This window comes from Panicum virgatum, chromosome 9K (genome assembly GCF_016808335.1).
Source record: "Panicum virgatum strain AP13 chromosome 9K, P.virgatum_v5, whole genome shotgun sequence".
Taxonomy (NCBI): Eukaryota; Viridiplantae; Streptophyta; class Magnoliopsida; order Poales; family Poaceae; genus Panicum; species Panicum virgatum.
In genome coordinates, this window is record NC_053144.1 from 50,366,943 (window position 1) to 50,384,458 (window position 17,516).

The window sequence follows — 17,516 nt, forward strand, 5'->3', positions numbered from 1 at the left end:
CCCCCGAGGCCTTGGAGGAGTGTTTGCACTCGTCCAAGGGCTATAAAAGTCGCCTCGCTTGGTTGCTTCACTGAGGTGGCCGTCCAGCGTCTTTTTCAGCCGGCATCTACACTCCTTTCAGCTGGCCTCAGCAATTTTCGTGCTGGCACAGCGACCCAGTATCCAGGTTAACCATCTGGAAGGCGTGTGTCAAGAGTGGGGGTTTTGGTTAAACACACAGAACTTCATAATCGACGGTCGTCGATCCATTCAATGGTGCTGCCTGAGCCGTGGCGTGTGAGGAGCCCCCGAGTCCTGGCCTACATAAAGGCATTCGGTTACAGCCCTCGTCGCCCTTCCGCAGGGAGGAGGGGTGAAGTGCACCATGCTACCCATTCCCGGGCCGCGAGCTATGGCTGCTTCGGTGAGCTGTTATCGGCTAGTTCAAGTGGACATCCGTGCCCCATTCGATAGGGTCCGAGGGCTCGATGCTCTCCCTCGTTGGGATCCCCCTGCTAGGCACCATCGACTGGCCTTGAACACTGCGTAGGACGTCTCAAACTCCGCGTTCGAGGGTAGCTTGTACAGCACGTCCATGCAGTCCCTGACTCTGGCGATCTGAGGCACCTGTCGAACCCTCGACGGGCCAGGCTTCGAACCCCTAATCAGTAAGGCCTCGGAATAAGGTTCCCTCGAGATGAAGAATCCTCGAAAGGAATATTCCGTCACAGGTCGCAAGCGGCGCGGAGTCGCTAGTCGTGTGCGCTGGTCTTCCGCTGGTCGTGGGCGACGTGGCCCGATTCGTGCGGTGTAGTGCGGGCGCGCCTTTTCAGGCGGCTACCTCGGGTAGACGAAGCGACGTGGGCGGCGGCTAACGGATGGAACAACGCAACAGTCGCGCCGCGCCCGTCGATTACTGCGCAGTAATTATTGCCGAGTGCGCGCGTGGGAGACTCTGTGGTCATGGGACCCATCCGTCAGCGACGGCAAAATCTACCGCATTGAATGCGGCAGATTCGGGCCATGGCGGCGTATCCGCGCATCATGGTGAAATAAAAGCGAGAGAGGGGGGACTGTTCGGGCTCACTTGGCCACTTACCTTCATCTCCCTTGCCTTCTCTGCCTCCCCTGCATCATGTGCCCACAGCCGAGAGCGAGAGAAGGGGAGAGCGAGAGCGTACCTTAGGCACCACAGAGCTTGCCTTCCCACATCTCCCCATAGTTCAAATTAATGTCGGATGTTCGGGAGCCGTTGCCGTGGGGGAAATCCACCGCCACGGAGGCGGTTCTGGAGCAGCTGGTCGCCGACCGGCTGCTACCGATGAACATCAGCTCGGAGCAGCCGGCGTGGATTCCCCCGCGGCCGGAGGAGACCGAGCCGAATCCCCCTAAAGGCTACGTCGTGAGCCTCGTGCGTCTCCACGAGCGGGGATTCGGCGTCCCCGTCGGGAGATTCATGCGGGCGTTGTGCGAGCACTACGGGGCAGAGCTGCACAACTTCGGCCCCAACTCTATCTCGCAAGCGGCGGTCTTCGTTGCCATCTGCGAGGGATACATGGGGATCGAAGCACACTAGGATCTGTGGATCCACCTATTCTGCGGCGAGCTCTTCGTCGAGAACGTGCGGGGGCAGCCGAAGAGGTTCGCGCGCGCCGGAGACCTGATGCTCCATTTGCGCCCGAGCCGGAAGAACCTGTACATCCCCAACAAGATGACCACGAACAACGCCGGGTGGACCCGAGGGTGGTTCTACCTGCGCAACTTCGGCAACAAGCTCCCAGCATTCACCAATAAGGTGCTTCGGGAGAGACCAGCTAAGTGGGACTGGGGGGTATCGCCCCCAGCGCACCAAGCCTGGCTCGAGGTCCTCACCGAGGCGTTGGTGCACCTGGCGAGGAAAGGGTTGACGGTGGCTGCCGTCATCGCGAACTTCCACCGGCAGAGGGTGATTCCTCTCACGGAGATGAGCCTGCCGATCTTCAGCCTCACCCCCGGGGTCCCGGCCTCGGGCTCGAGGACGTTGATGGTGCTGCTCCCTCGAGGCATCGCCGCCCGGAGGGCGAGGAACGCGGTGGCGGAGTTCCCCGATGACGCAAACGATCTCTGGGAGATCAAGATGCACCCGAGCCGGGGTTCCTTTCAGTGGTGAGTTCTCGATTTCAATCCATTGTCGATTTGTGTTAGTCCTTTCCCCACTTCCTGACTCTGATTTGACTGCATTTTGCAGGGGGTGAGCCGCAGGTGCCACCCCTTGAGGCCTCCGATCCCGAAGGAACGCAAGGTCAACCGCCTGCACGCAGAGGCGGTGAAGAAGCGGAAGGAAGGAGCGGAGGAGGCTGCCGAAAGGAAGAGGAAGAGGGAAGCAAAGCACGATAAGGCGTGCAAAATCGCACGTGCGGAGGGGAAGCCGCGGCCTGCTATGCCCGAGTCCACGGATGAGGAGGAGGACACCTCGGATGCCGAGGCCAACCTCCTGGGTGATGATGAGGTGGCAATAGGCGTGGATTGGGGTTGTTGGCGGACCCGCCCCTCGCGGGGACGGAGCGAAGGTCGCCCACGCCAGCGGCGGGACGAGGGTCGGCCACGCCGACGGTGGGCGGAGGATCGTCTGCACCCGCGATATCGATGGGCAGCGACCAGTCCGCGGCGAGCGCGGGGACGCCCGCGCAGATGGCCTCGAGGCCTCAGGCTGGCCCGAGGGCGACACCCTCGGATCAGTCGTCGAGGGGCGTCAGTGTGCCGCGGGCCCGAAGGAGCGGCACGAGCAAATGCAGTATGAGCGCCCGATCCGGGTAAGTGTATTTAGTTTTATTCTTTGCGTTCGTTTAATCGATTCCCCAATCCTGCTAATCTCTGTTTTCCTTCCCCGATTTTCAGCTCCGGGGCCGTGGCCAAGGATGCAGTCCCGCTCGCACCGGCCAAAGCCCTCAAGACCGGGGCGCGCGCCACGCCACACTCGGCGCCGCAGCCCCCGCTCGTCATAGATATTGTGGCGGAGGCCGCGAAGCTGCGGGAGGCCATGGCTCGAGGGGCCCAAGCGGCCCAACAGGCTCGAGCGCCGGGGAACGAGGGTGACACCGGCCAGAGTGGCGTGGCGGCAGTCGCTCCGGCGGACGCCGTGGGGGTGGCTGGCCGGGGCGGCGCAGATGGCGCCGCCCGGCCAAATATCGAAGTCGAGGCCGGTCGGAGCACCGCGGGTAGCGCCGCCCGGCCGGTCGCAGAGGAAGGAGCTGGTGGGGATGCGCAGGAGCGCCCCGCCAGCGAAACGGAGGTGGAGACCCTCGTCCCCGAGCCCCCGAGGGCTGGGGTCGAGGGCGTCGCGGAGGAGGAGTTGGCGCCGAGGGCGCCGGTGACGGAGGAAACCCGTGTCTCAGTGCCCGCAGAGGCCCGGGACGAGGGTGTTGTTGCGGCGGTGACGGCGCCGGCGTTGAAAAAAAGCATGGTGCCGGTGGTGCAGCTGCCAGACAGCAGTGAGGAGTTCGGGGATTCGAGAGACATCGACCCCGCTGCTACGGCAAACGCCGCCGACAAGATCGCCCAGTTTATGTCGACCTACGCGGAGGTGCACGACGAGGGGACATCCGAGGGGCCCCATCACGGGGCAATCATCCAGTCCGGGGTCCCCCAGGAGTTTCTCCACGATGAGTGGGAGGAGGAGTTCGTCTGGCAGGCGCAGATCGAGGCAGGCTCTCAGATTCTGAACCACCTCGATCGCGCCCTGGAGCTCAACAGGACGACAGATTACCAGATCAGCCAGGTAAGCGGCTCCCTCCCAGGAATCGTTAGTATTTTGGCCTTGATTTCATTTGTTTTACCCATGCCTTTCCTCTTGCAGCGGCTGAGGGACATCTCGCGCAAAAAGAGCATCGAGATGACACGGCTGTGCTCTCAGGTGCACTGGCTTGGTCAGCACAATGCTGGTTTGGTGCTCCAGAACATCGACGCCAACACCAAGATGGCGGATCTTGGGGCGCGTCAGCAGGCGCTTGAGGAGGAACTGGCTCGGGCCGCCGACGAGCATGACGTCCAGAGAGCCACAGCAGAGCAGAAGGCTCGGGAAGCCAAGGCGCAAACCGCCAAGCTGCAACGCACTAGGACGGCACTCGAGCTGAAGTAAGCCGAGCTCCAGCGCAAGAAGGCCGAGCTCCAGCGCGAGAAGGCAACCGTCGCCTCGCTCACCGGGACCCTCGAGGAGAAGGAAAAAGCCCTCGAGGGAAAGGAGGTGGCCCTTCAGAATGCGGAGGCCGCCCTCAAGGAGAAGGAGAACTCCTTGTCTTCACTCGAGGAGGCCGCCCGAGTCCAGCGAGAGGAGGCACAAAAGAACATCGCAGGTGGGTGCTCGAAATTTCAATGTTGTTGGATTCTAGTTTTTTGTAGCTTATCTTGGTTCCTTTGATCAGAGCTGAGGCAGCAAGTGGCAGACGAGGCTGCGGCAAAGGAGGCGGTCAACACCGCGCTCATGGCGGCACAGGCGGAGTACACTGACCTGGAGCGAACCGCCGTGAGCGTGTGCCAGGAGCTCGAGGGGGAGGGCGCCGTGTCTGGTAGCTCGGTGATCAGCCGCCTGCGAGCGCTAGGTGGCCGGATAGCCGAGCATGCCAAGGGCACCTTCCGCCTCGGTGTCCTGTGAGCCCTCGCCGTGGCCTCGACGCACTATATCATGGATCTCTAGAGGGTGTCGTCGGGGTACGTCATTCCCAATGACGCCGATGCGGACGCCGCGTCAGCTATCATGGACGATGCCGACGCAGCCGCCGAGGAGTTCGCCACAGTCTTAGCCGGGAAGCTCGAAGCTGACATCCCCCCGATAGCCGAGTTCGATGCTGTTGCAGATCCACAAAGGGGGGACGATAACCTATAGAGACACTGGGCCTCGGATCCCATGTAATGGATTAGTACTTGACTTGATTGTACTTTGTAAGTTAAGAAATTCGTTATCGTTAAATCGTCAGTGTGGCCCATCGAGGCCATCTGCATTCGAGCCCTCGTTTTCTTTACTCTACTTCCGTGTTCTTGTATGCGACTTTGGTAAACTTCTGCAGGGAATTTCGCATTCATAAGCGACTTAGGCATGAGGTGGTGAGGGGGTGCCGTATCCCGGAGGCGTAGACGGCCCCACGACTCGGCCGGCCCAGTACCGTAGTTGCTTATGCCTCGCGTCCGTTTTTTCCAAGTGTACGAGAAGCTTAGAGACGGAAATTTTTCGAAAACACATTGGCACTTTTTGGGGACGTTCGGGGGTTCCCCCCATAGTAGCCCCCGAGGGAGGCTTGGCTTTGCCGAGGGTAAAGCCAGGCGTACCTCAGTGTTCGTGCGCATCCGAGCCCCCGAGGGTCCGGAAGGTTCCCAAAAAATAAACAAGTAAAGCATACTCCTTTATTATTTCGGGAAATCGAAAATGCGAGTACAAACGATGTACAAGTAGCTCGGAATTCTAAGGATAGAAGCGACATAGCTGTTGTATGTTCCAAGCATTGGTGAAGACTTCACCGTTTTCGTTCGCCAGCTTGTACATGCCGGGCTTGAGCACCTCGGCGATGATGTATGGGTCTTCCCACGGTGGTGAGAGCTTGTGGCGGCCCCTGTTGTCCTGTTGAAACCTCAGCACCAAGTCCCCTTTGTTGATGTCTCGGCGCCGGACTCTCTGCGCTCGATATATTCGCAAAGACAGCTGGTAGCGTGCAGAGTGTAGGAGTGCCACGTCTCGAGCCTCGTCCACTTGATCCAGCGAGTCCTCGTGGGATCGCTGGTTTTGCTGCTCTTGATAGGCCTTGAGCCTTGGTGACCCGTACTCCAAGTCTGTGGGGAGTATGGCCTCGGCGCCATAGACGAGGAAGAACGGGGTAAAGCCCGTGGCTCTGCTTGGGGTCGTTCTCAGGCTCCAGATAACCGAGGGTAACTCTGTGAGCCACCTCCGGCCAAACTTGTTCAGCTTGCTGAAGATCCTTGGTTTCAGTCCTTGGAGGATCATGCCATTAGCATGCTCCACTTGCCCGTTCGCCTGTGGGTGCGCCACAGCCGACTAGTCCACACGTATGTGGAAACTGTCGCAGAACGCCAAGAACTTCTTGCCTGTGAACTGGGTGCCGTTGTCGGTGATGATCGAGTTCGGGACCCCGAACCTGAAGACAATATCAGTAAAGAACAGAATGGCTTGTTCGGATTTAATCTTGCCAATGGGTCGAGCCTCGATCCACTTGGAGAATTTGTCGACTACCACCAACAAATGGGTGAAGCCCCCGGGCGCCTTCTGCAGCGGGCCGACGAGGTCCAGTCCCCACACGGCAAACGGCCATGTGATGGGGATGGTCTGCAGAGCATGGAACAGGAGGTGCATCTTTCGAGCATAGAACTGGCAACCCTCGCAGGTCCGCACGACGTCGGTGGTGTCGGCGACCGCGGTGGGCCAGTAAAAACCTTGTCGAAACGCATTACCCACGAGGGTCCACAGCGCGGCATAATGACCGCAGGTGCCAGCGTGGATGTCGCGGATCAACTTCTTGCCCTCGGGGATGGGGATGCATCACTGCAAGACGCCCAAGGGATTGCGCTTGTACAGCTCATCGTCGATTAGGGCGAAGGACTTGGCCCGCAAAGCGAGACGGCGCACCTGATTGCGGTCCGAGGGTAGGACCCCTCGAATCATTCAGTCGAGGTACTGGGCACGCCAATCTTGCGAAGTGGGGGCCTCGTCGATCTCCATCGCTTTGACCTCGTCCGCGGAGGAGGTCCCGAAGTCAATGTCCATGGGCTCAGTCTCGTCCGCCGGGGGGTTCCCGCCGGAGGGCCCGGCGGTCGAGGGGCCTGGCTCCGCCGGATCCTTGAATTCGACGGAGGGCTTGGAGACGTCGTGAGCGAAGATGTTCGGGGAAACGGTGGTACGCCCTGACGCGATCTTGGCTAGTTCGTCGGCATCCTCGTTGTACTTGTGTGGGACGTGGTTGAGTTCTAGGCCGTCGAACTTGTCTTCGAGGCGGCGTACTGCTTTGCAGTATGCCTCCATCTTCGGGTCGTGGCAGCTAGACTCCTTCATCACTTGGTCGATGATGAGTTGAGAGTCACCGCGCACGTCGAGGCGTTTGATGCAGGGAAGTGCAAACGTATTACGTATTGTTAGACGCAGGGAAGTGCAAACGTATTACGTATCGCATGTGATCTCCGAGGGGTGAGATGAAGAGGAGGCCGGCGCCGGCGCCGGTTTTCATCACCGGCCCGTTGAAGTACATTGTCCAGCATTCGGCCTGGATTTGTGGTGGGGTAGCTGAGTGTCCGTCCCCTCAACCACGAAGTCAGCCAAGACTTGGGACTTGATCGCTTTGCGGGGGGCGTAGGAGAGAGTTTCTCCCATCAGCTCCACGGATCATTTGGCAATTCTACCCTCGGCCTCCCTGTTGCGGACTCTCTCCCAGAGGGAAAGACGAGACCACGGTGACGGAATGGGCCTCGAAGTAGTGGCGCAGCTTGCGCCGGGCCAAAACCACTGCGTATAGCAGCTTCTGAATATGAGGATAGCGTGTCTTGGTTTCAGACAACACCTCGCTGATGTAGTACACCGGCCATTGGATAGGCAGAGCATGACCCTCCTCTTGTCTTTCGACAACGACCACCGCGCTGACCACTTGGGTCGTCGCAGCTACGTACAGAAAGAGGGGCTCGCCATCCGCGGGTGGCGTGAGAATGGGGGCGTGAGTGAGCGATGCCTTCAGCTTGTCGAGGGCTTCTTAAGCTTCGGGGGTCCATGTAACACCCTAATTTAAATTCCAGCATTTAATAATAAATTTAAATGTCTTTATTTAATTTTCTAAGGTTTATTGTGTTAGACTTGCATTTAATCTAAAATTTTGTTTCTTAAGTAATTAAAATTTTATCATAGGTTTAAATTTTGGTGTTGCATTCATGCTGGTGCATAGTTTTAATTATTTGAGTGTGGTTTAAATTCAAATTTGTTTTTGAATTCAAACTTTGTTTGAATTAGAAATAGAAAAGAGGAAAGAAATAGAATAGAAAAGGAAGAGAAGAAACCCAGCCCAAAACCAAACTCCACTAACCCAACCCAGTGACCCAGCCCGGCCTTCCTTTTCTTGGCCCAACTGCACCCAGCGGCCCAGCCTTCGCGCCGGCCCGTCTCGTCTCCTGCGCCAGCAGCCCAACACGCACGACACCGGCCAGACTTCGCCCGGCCCAGCTTCCCTATCCGCTTCGGCCCGCTCTTTCCCGACCTGCCGCTGGCGCCCCGGCCCGCTCGCGCGCGGGTTCTCACCGACTAGGCGGGCCCACCTGTCAGCCCTTTCGTCTCCGCCGTGCCGCGCCTCTGTTCGCTGGCCCGGCCGCGTTTCTTGCCGCGCCCGCGCTCTGGGCCACTCGCGCCACGTCCGCCGCCCCGCAATCATCGCTGCCAGCTCCGCCGCAGCCGCACCTTCCAGAAGCCGACGTGGATTGGCACGGATAGCGCCGGACCCATTGCGCCGATCCGCAATCTCCGCAGCTCCGTGACACGCACGCCTAAGCCATCCCCGTTCCTTCTTTCATGCACGCAGCCACGTCCCTGGGTTTCCCTAAACCGCAGCCGGTGCCCTAGCCACGTCAATACCGCAGCGCGCCGACGAATTTCGGCCGAGATCTCCACCACGGTGAGTTGATCCTCCGCCGGGATTGTTCGCCGCCGTGGGACCCTGGACCTACCTAACCCCTTGTGATCCTCTCCAGCAACATCGCGTGTCGAATCCTGCAGCCCAGGCGCCCGGAGGATCACTGCAGCGGCCTCGCCCCCAAACTCTGTTCCACGCCGCCGCCGGAGTCTGACACCGGCACCGCTACAAGACTTCTGCGCTGAGTTCGAGCATCGCGTGAGCTATACAGGAAGGTAATGACTCTTTTCGGCCCGTAATCCCTTTCCCCCGTACCCCTACCGTCCGTGCCCCGTTTCACCGGAGCACAGAGGCCGCACCGCCGTGGCGCGCCCAAAACCACCACTGTAGCCCCGAACCGTGCCTCGACCCGTATCCGTAGGAACATCCAGTGTGATGCGCGCATACCCCAGGTAGGACCTAGCCGGAAACTCCAGCCCAGTGGCCGATTTCGGCCACGCCAGCGAATCGCGGCCGCCAGCGCCGCCCTGCACAGCTGCGCGCCCTGCCAGTGCCCCTGCGTACCTCCTAAATGCCACGAACGAGTTCGTCTCATCTCGCGCTCGCCCCTCGACAAAAAACCGAGCCAAACCAGTCCCGGGCAGCCGACTTTGCCCAACTCCGGTGAGCCGGAGCTGCGCCGCCGAAGGTTTGGTCGCCGGCGGCTGCGCGTCCCTGACCCCACGTTCGCCCTGCTCTCTGAGCCGCTAGATCGGGATCGAACGGTTGAAATCTGATCGTGCCGAGGTCAAAGAAATCAAGTAACGGTCAGCACCCGCCATCTTGCAAAAGGACCCCTGCGATATCCTAGAATCAACCCGCGGCCCAGAGTTATTCAAAAGTATTTCCAAATCTGTCCCTAATTTTATGTTTTAGCCCCTGAGCTTTGTAGATTTAGAACCCGCCGTCCAGATCGGTTGTTTTTATGAGTTAGACCCCAGAGTTTTAGTTTAATTACATTTTAGTCCTCGGTTTTGCCCAGAAACCCCCTGGAACTTCAGTTTTCTTACAATTAGGTCCCTGGAACATGTTTTTAGACTAGAATATGCGTTTTAGCTCCGTTTTAGGCGTTTTTTATGTCCACGCGATCGTTGTAACGCATAGAATAGTTTTAGACTAGTTTAGTGTGCTATTTTCATGTATTGATGTACTGTTTCTTAGCTTTTGTTAGTGTTTGCTTGTATGTTTATGTTGTGCATTGTTTTTGGCCATGTGTTCGTGAGTAGACGTTGAGCTACCGGAGGAGCCCCAGTACTAGTACCCGGAGCAGCCGTCTTCTGAGCAGTTTGAGCAGCAGGAGGAGCAGTACGAGGAAGACAAGTATAACATGAACAACTTATCACTTTTAAATATAATTTCATATTGCATTTTAATATTGTATGCCTATAAGGATTTCCTAGCCACTTTATATCATTTATATATATCCTTTGGGTTGCATTTTGGTTAGTTGTGCTAGGTGCCGCGCTATAACACATAATGGTCCTTTTTAATTAATTTGATTAATAGTTTATGCAACTTAATTCTGGGAGTGGCCCTCTGTGCTTCGTGCTTGGGTGGCTCACGTCTCGTTAAAATATGTTTTGTTAGAAACATGGTTTAGGGGGCCAGAACGGTGCTTAGTGCTTGGTTGGCCACTCTCCATAAGGACCGGTTCATAGGGCGACAACCTGGGACAACAGCTCTACCACAAGGCTAGAATGGGATAGACTTGGTGTAATAATTAGATCTTTTTTGGTTTGGAGTAACTTACCTGCGGGGCAGGGGCGGTAAGCTTCTATGGCCCTCGTGCTGAGTGGCCTCGTCTGTGCTTCGTGTCTTGACGCCCACTAGACCTGCTCCATAGTCGCCGATCCACCCTCGCGGTTACTCCCTACCAACGAGATTCTTTGTAAAGGCCTCGTAGTGAGTTTGCTAGTCATCTCACCTAAGAAAGTGTGATGAACAACTAGTGTAGCTCCCGACTTGTGGGTAAAGATGTGCAACCTCTGCAGAGTGTAAAACTGGTATACTAGCCGTGCTCGCGGTCATGAGCGGCCCAGATCCTCCTTTTGATTAGTGGGGTTATCTCCTTCCGACGAGGGAGGTGCCTCTCGGGGTTACCTTGGTGGTTTCGGTTTGGATCTCAGTAGTAACATGATTAAATTTGATTAATTACTATGAAACTGAGTTTATGGTAATTCATCAACTCGTAGTAAATAGCTTTAATAAAATTTTGCCAAGACTTAAAAGCTAATGCAGTCAGTCAGCCAACCTAGAGCCTCATAGTTTGTGTTATACTTGTTGAGTACAAGTTGTGTAGTCACTCTTGCCTCTTCTCCACTTTTTCCTCTCGGTTACGCTACTGCTGCTCAGTTCCTGCCGACACGAGGGAGTTTGTTCAGTGCTACCAGGACTACGAGGACTACTAGGCGTTCGTCTCCCAGTCGACGTCCCTGTGGCGCCCTGCTCAGCTTCAGAGAGCTTTTATCGTATTTGTACTTCGCTTCCGCTGTATCAGACATTTTTTGTCATTAATGTAATAAATAACTTTCGTATTCGCTTTATTATATCTTTTTACGTGATATGCGCTATGATATACTGTTCATTCTGTTGTATATACGTGTGACTTGATCCTGGCACGTATATGATTGCTCGGTTTATGTCCTTTTATAAACCGGGTGTTACAGTCCACGTGAAGCGCTCGGTTTTCCTCAAGAGTCGATACAGGGGTAAGCCTTTCTCGCCGAGACGCGAGATGAATTGGCTGAGGGACGCTAGGCATCTGTGGCAGCCCCGCCTAAATTAATCCGGCTTAAGTGCGCTAACCAACACCGAAATAGTAACTAGGGTTAACACGCACTTAAAACGGAGTAATCCGGTAGTGCTGTCGGGTAAAATCCCGATTAAACCACTTGAAACAGGATCGACAAAGCAGTCCAGAGAATGCAACATTCCACTAATTTTTCCGCACAGAGTATGAAATAGAATTATTAATACAAACCAAGTTTGAATTTATAAAAAGACAACAGAGTTCAAGTGCAGCAGAAAAAATACACGATAGTCTAGCGACGATAGAAGACGTCATGATGAAGCCCGTACATGACATCAATCACATCCTCAGATGTACCACCTGAAAAACAAAGCCACAAGCAAGGCTGAGTATACTAATACTCAGCAAGGCTTACCCGACTAAGGGTATACTTAGCCCTTAATCTAGACATGTAAGGCTTTTGGCTGGAGGGGTTTGTTTTGCCGAAAAGCAGTAAAGAGTAGACCCTTAATTTCAGGTTTTAGCTTCCAAATTCTAGTTCAATTAACCATTCTATGTGAGCATCTATCCAATAGCATACATGGTGGGAAACAATTATCTTTCATCATCCAACCAACCATATTCTTCATCATCATCTTTCACTTCTTACTTTATGTGGCAAAAGGGTTAAGCAGTCCCAAACCGTGAGAAACGGACGATTCGAATTGAATTTGTTAACCTGGCCAGGCAGACCTAACACACACGTATGGGAACCAAGTCACCCACACGACTTTTCCCCTTTCTTTCCGGGTTGTGGATCAGGGTCACCCACCTCGACTACAAGAATCCACGCCACGGTACGATGCCGGGTCGTGAGCCTTCTTGCACCCGCATGTGGCCGCATGAGAACAACGTTCAAAGAGGGTGAGGGAGAAGTCCACTCGCCGGGCCGATCAGGTACTTAAGCTTACCGATTACCATATTTCTCGGCATGTGGTTAGTACGTTCAAACGATTAACCACCACTACCACACACTGCGGCCTTATCCATTTTCACTAAACAGACGGGGCATCACAAGTACCACAGCCCCGCCCGTGAGCCTTATAGTTGCAGTATGTAGTAGACATTCGACTCCTATAATTCTCGCGAGTGACAGGACATCACTCGACTTCTACCAAACCATTAGCATAGCCCACTAGCGACCTATACATACTAGTGTTCAAGCATAGGAACCTAGGATCATGCAGTTAAGGTTCCAAGCAACTCCTGTAAACTTAAATGCGCAAGTAGATAGGAATAATAATAAGTTGCATAAATTTAAATTATATAGGACATGCTCCGGGGCTTGCCTGGAATTAACACTAGGTCAGTGTTAGTTAGAGGCTTCTGGAGTCGGGTTCGGATTCTCAACGGCGTCTGCGAAGTTCACTTGAGCTTCTTCGGGACCTGCTTCGGCTTCAGACACCAACTTGTATTCCGTCTGGTAGGTTCGTCGGCTCTATATGAATGCATATGTATGAGACGAATATAATGCATTTATTTTTTTTTTGACATAGATGGAGATCAACCAAACTCAAGTTGGAGGGTGCCACTACTTTCTTTTTCATCCAGTTGGGCAGTCATTTATAGAGTAATAATTTAATACAATTTAATTCATAAAATCAAAGTGGGGTTTTCATTATATACCAAAACATACAAAAGTTATTTCTTCTAACAAAAATAAAGATAACATGTTTTATTCAAAACTATAGTTACCCATAGCTCATGGGGTTGAAATTCTGCTGCAAGGAACAAAACTAAAGTACCAACTTACAATAAAATTTTCAGCTATTTTCATGAAGCGGATTAAACATGAACAATAAGTTAAACAACTTATGCTGGGATAAAGATCTATTTTTATAGAACAAAGTAGGAAGTTATTGATTCTCAAAATTGGCATCCATGTTCACCTACTCAGAACCAAGCTCTATTAAAACTATGAGATTTTTCTAATGAAGGAAAGTAGGGTTTTTGATTTACAAAATTTATTCATGAATAAAACAAAAGAACTAGTTATACATTACTAAAAATTCCCAAAATTTTTCTATAGCATATAGAAACAAAGGTAAGACTGTCATAAAAAATTCAGCTCAAGAAAACTAGTATAGAATCTTGTGTATTTAAATCTATTTAACATAGGCATAAACCAAAATCTATTGAAACCTATAGTTAGATTTGTCAAAATGTTCTCAAATTTTTACAGTAATCTATTTATCTATGGTGTAGCACACTGTCCAAAAACTAGCCTTAGTTCATGATTACAACAGGAGATACATTCGTGTGCTATTTAATCTAATCTTTGTCTTAGATTAAAATAGAAGCATAATATGAACATGTGACTGTAACAAAAGTTGTAGGTTTTGATCTAAGGATTCCAAAACATTTTAGTTTGAATTTTTCTTATTTTTTTACGATTTTATATGGAATTTACAAGTTTGCTGTTTTTGAAAACAAAAGAAAAAAGAAACGAACTTTTGCATCTAGGCCCCTGGGTTTCTGTTCTTCTCACGGGAGGTCCTTGGCGGAACTGGACAGAACAGGGGAGGGTCGGGCGGCCATTTTCCGGCAAGGAGAGGCACCGGAGGCGGGGGCTAGGTTGGGAAAAATGGAGAGGAGTTCGAGCCGCACCTATAGATGGTCTCGGTAGGGGCTGGGGAGGCCTGTGGCGGGCTGTCCGCGGGCGCCGGCGGCCGGCGGCAGTCCTGTACCGCGGCTGCGGCACTCCGGCAAGGGGGAGGCGGCTTGGCTGGGCTTGAGAGCTCCGTTGGGGCGAGGTGAAGCCGTTCCCGAGGTCAATTGAAGCCGTGGGAGGGCGGAGGTGGGAGCTCGACAGTGGGCAGGGAAAAACAGCGGCCATGGCTCGTGGCGGCGGCATCCCTGAGCGCCGGGGAGAGCTTGATTCGGCTCGGAGATGGGAAGGTAGTGGACAGGGAAGTCGGGATCGTGAGTTGCGCGAGCTCAAGAGGAAGGAGAGGACCGAGGGCGCAGGGAGATGGAGAAGGGGCGCACGGCACGACACGTCGTCGTCGTGGCGGTTCGGCGTTCAACCTCGACGTGCGCGCAGTGGACGGCGACGCGTGGCGAGGTCGAGATGCTTCAAGGAGGAACCGGGGCGGAGAGGGCTGGGGCGCAGCAAGGGCGTGGCGCGTGGCCGATGGCGGCGGCGAACGCCGTCACGGCGAGAACAGAGAAGGGAGATGGAGGTGATGGCATAGCTGTAATTAGATCGAAGATCAAAATTCGTTTTGCAAACTCAATTTTTCTTCTTCTATATGGCCTCAAATGAAAAACTTTTGAATACCAAAGTTGTTCAAAATTTCGAGATCTACAACTTTCGTTTTATTCACTTTTTCATTCGCACACTGGTTTAAAAGATAAAAATTGAAACTTGAGTACAATTGAAAACATCGTGTACGCTTCGGAAATCACATTTTTCTCCCATTTTTGTGTAGCAACTCGAAAAACTTTGAACACGAAAGTTGTTCGTCTTTTGAAAACCTACAACTTTGGTTTTGGACAAAAAATTCATTTGAGCTATATTTTAGAAATTATTTTCAAAGCAGATTAGTTTGAAATTTGACAGATAAATTAAATCTTTGAACACTACGGTTCAAAGGACCTGTCATTTTATGTTCAAACTTTTATTTTCTCTCTTTGACTTCAACAAGACTTTGATTTAACATGATTTTAGAGAGACGCCTATTCGTTTTCATATGTATATATACATTAATTTAAAAATTATTTACGGTTTCTGACCTATGCATCTATACACATACACATGCATGCACACATAAATGTATTCGATTCCATTTTCTTGGTTGATTATGCATGATATCATATTTAATGTTTCTTACTTAGCATTTTAAAACTCTGGGATGTCACAGCATCCCATGACCCTCTGTACCCCTTTAGGTCTCGGATCGGTCTCATCCGAGTGATGGCCGAGACTTTCTCAGGGTTAGGTTCGATGCCCCGCTGGGAGACAATGAAGTCCAAGAGCATGCCTCGAGGAACTCCAAACACGCACTTCTCGGGGTTGAGTTTTAGCCCTTTAGCCCTTAGGCAATCGAATGTGATCCTGAGATCGGCAATCAGGTCGTCCGCCTTCCTGGATTTTACAACGATGTCATCGACATATGCCTCTACGTTTCGTCCGAGATGGTCCCCGAAAACGTGGAGCATACACCGCTGATATGTAGCTCCGGCGTTTCTGAGGCCAAAGGGCATCGTGACGTAGCAGTACATGCCAAAAGGCGTGATAAAAGAAGTCGCGAGCTGGTCGGACTCTTTCATCTTAATTTGATGGTAACCGGAGTAAGCATCAAGAAAGAATAAAAGTTCACATCCTGCAGTTGAATCTACAATTTGATCAATGCGTGGCAAAAGGAAAGGGAATCTTCAGACATACTTTATTTAAACTAGTGTAGTCTACGCACATCCGCCAACTCCCATTCTTTTTCTTCACTAATACAGGATTAGCTAGCCACTCGGGATGAAATACTTCCTTGATGAATCCGGCCGCCAGAAGTTTCTGCAGCTCCTCGCCGATCGCCTGGTGCTTGAGCTCGTCGAAGCATCGCAGGCGCTGCTTCACCGGCTTGGAGCTGGGTGGATATCAAGGGAGTGCTCGGCGACCTCCCTCGGTATGCCAGGCATGTCCGAAGGGCTCCACGCAAAGATGTTTGCGTTGGCGCGGAGAAAGTCGACGAGCACCGCTTCCTATTTGCTATCGATGGTGGCGCTGACCTGCAACGCCTTGTCATCGGAGCGATTCGGGTCGAGGGGCACCTTCTTGATACCCTCGGCAGGTTCGAAGCTTCCCGCGTGTCGGTGCGTGGAGTCCAAGGCCTCGCTTGCCATTTTATCGAGGGTGGCTGCGAGGGCCTCGTCCTCCGCTTGAGCCTCCGCGTGCTCAACGCACTCGACATCACACTCGTAGGTGTGCTCGAATGAAGAGCCGACGGTGATGACACCCTTCGGACCCGGCATCTTCAGCTTGAGGTAGGTGTAATTGGGGATGGCCATAAACTTGGCATAACAGGGACGACCAAGAATGGCGTGATAGGATCCCCGAAACCCCACCACCTCAAAGGTGAGTACTTCCTTGCGGAAGTTGGCTGCCATGCCAAAGCAGACGGGTAGATCGATATGGCCGAGTGGTTGGACTCACCTCCCCGGCGCAACGTCATGAAATGGCGACTTGCTGGGGCGAAGCTTGTCCAATCCAATCCCCATGAGCTCCAAGGTGTGGGCATACATGATGTTGATGCTACTTCCTCCGTCCATGAGCACCTTGGAGAAACGAGTGTGGCCAATGATGGGGTCGACAACGAGTGGGTACTGTCCCGGGTGCGGGATGTAGTCGGGGTGGTCCTCGCGGCCAAAGGAAATGGTGTCCTTCGACCAGTCGAGGTAGGATGGCGTGGCCTTGGTGACGGAGAAGACTTCTTGGCGCCCACGCTTGCGCTGCCGAGAGGTCATGTTCGTCGTTGGTCCTCCAAAGATGAAGAAGGCGTTCTCCACAGGGGGGAATTCGTCATCTCCACCTTTGTCGCCAGCATCCTTTTTCTTGTCCTCGTCGTGATGCGCGACGTGGTTGTAGTACTTCTTGAGCATCTCGCACTGCTCGAGGGTGTGGTTGACCGAGCCCTTGTGGTAAGGGCATGGCTTCTTGAGCATGTCATTGAATAGGCCGCCTCCACCTCGAGGGGGGCCTCGAGGTCCTTTGCGGTCCGGGGCGGCGACGAAGGCCTCGTCGGAGTCTTCTGCCTGCCCCGGTCCACGCTTTATTGGTGGGGCCTGCTTCTTCCCTTTCCCCCCCCACTTTTATTTCTTGGCGGGGGTGTTGATCTTGGTGTTACCGCCCTCCGCGGGCGCATATTCCTTGCGCTTATTCGGCTTGTCGTCGAAAATGGCACCAACTGCCTCCTCGCCGGCAGCGTAGTTGGTGGCAGCGTTGAACAACTCGTTGGTGTTGGCGGGACGGCTTCGCGCAAGCTCATGCACCAGGTTCCTGCACGTCGTGCCCTCGAGGAAGGCGTTGATGACCTCGACGTGGGTGACACTGGGGAGCTCGGTGCATTGCTTGGAGAAGCGCCGCACGTAGTCGCGCAGGGACTCATTGGGCTTTTGCCGACACCCTT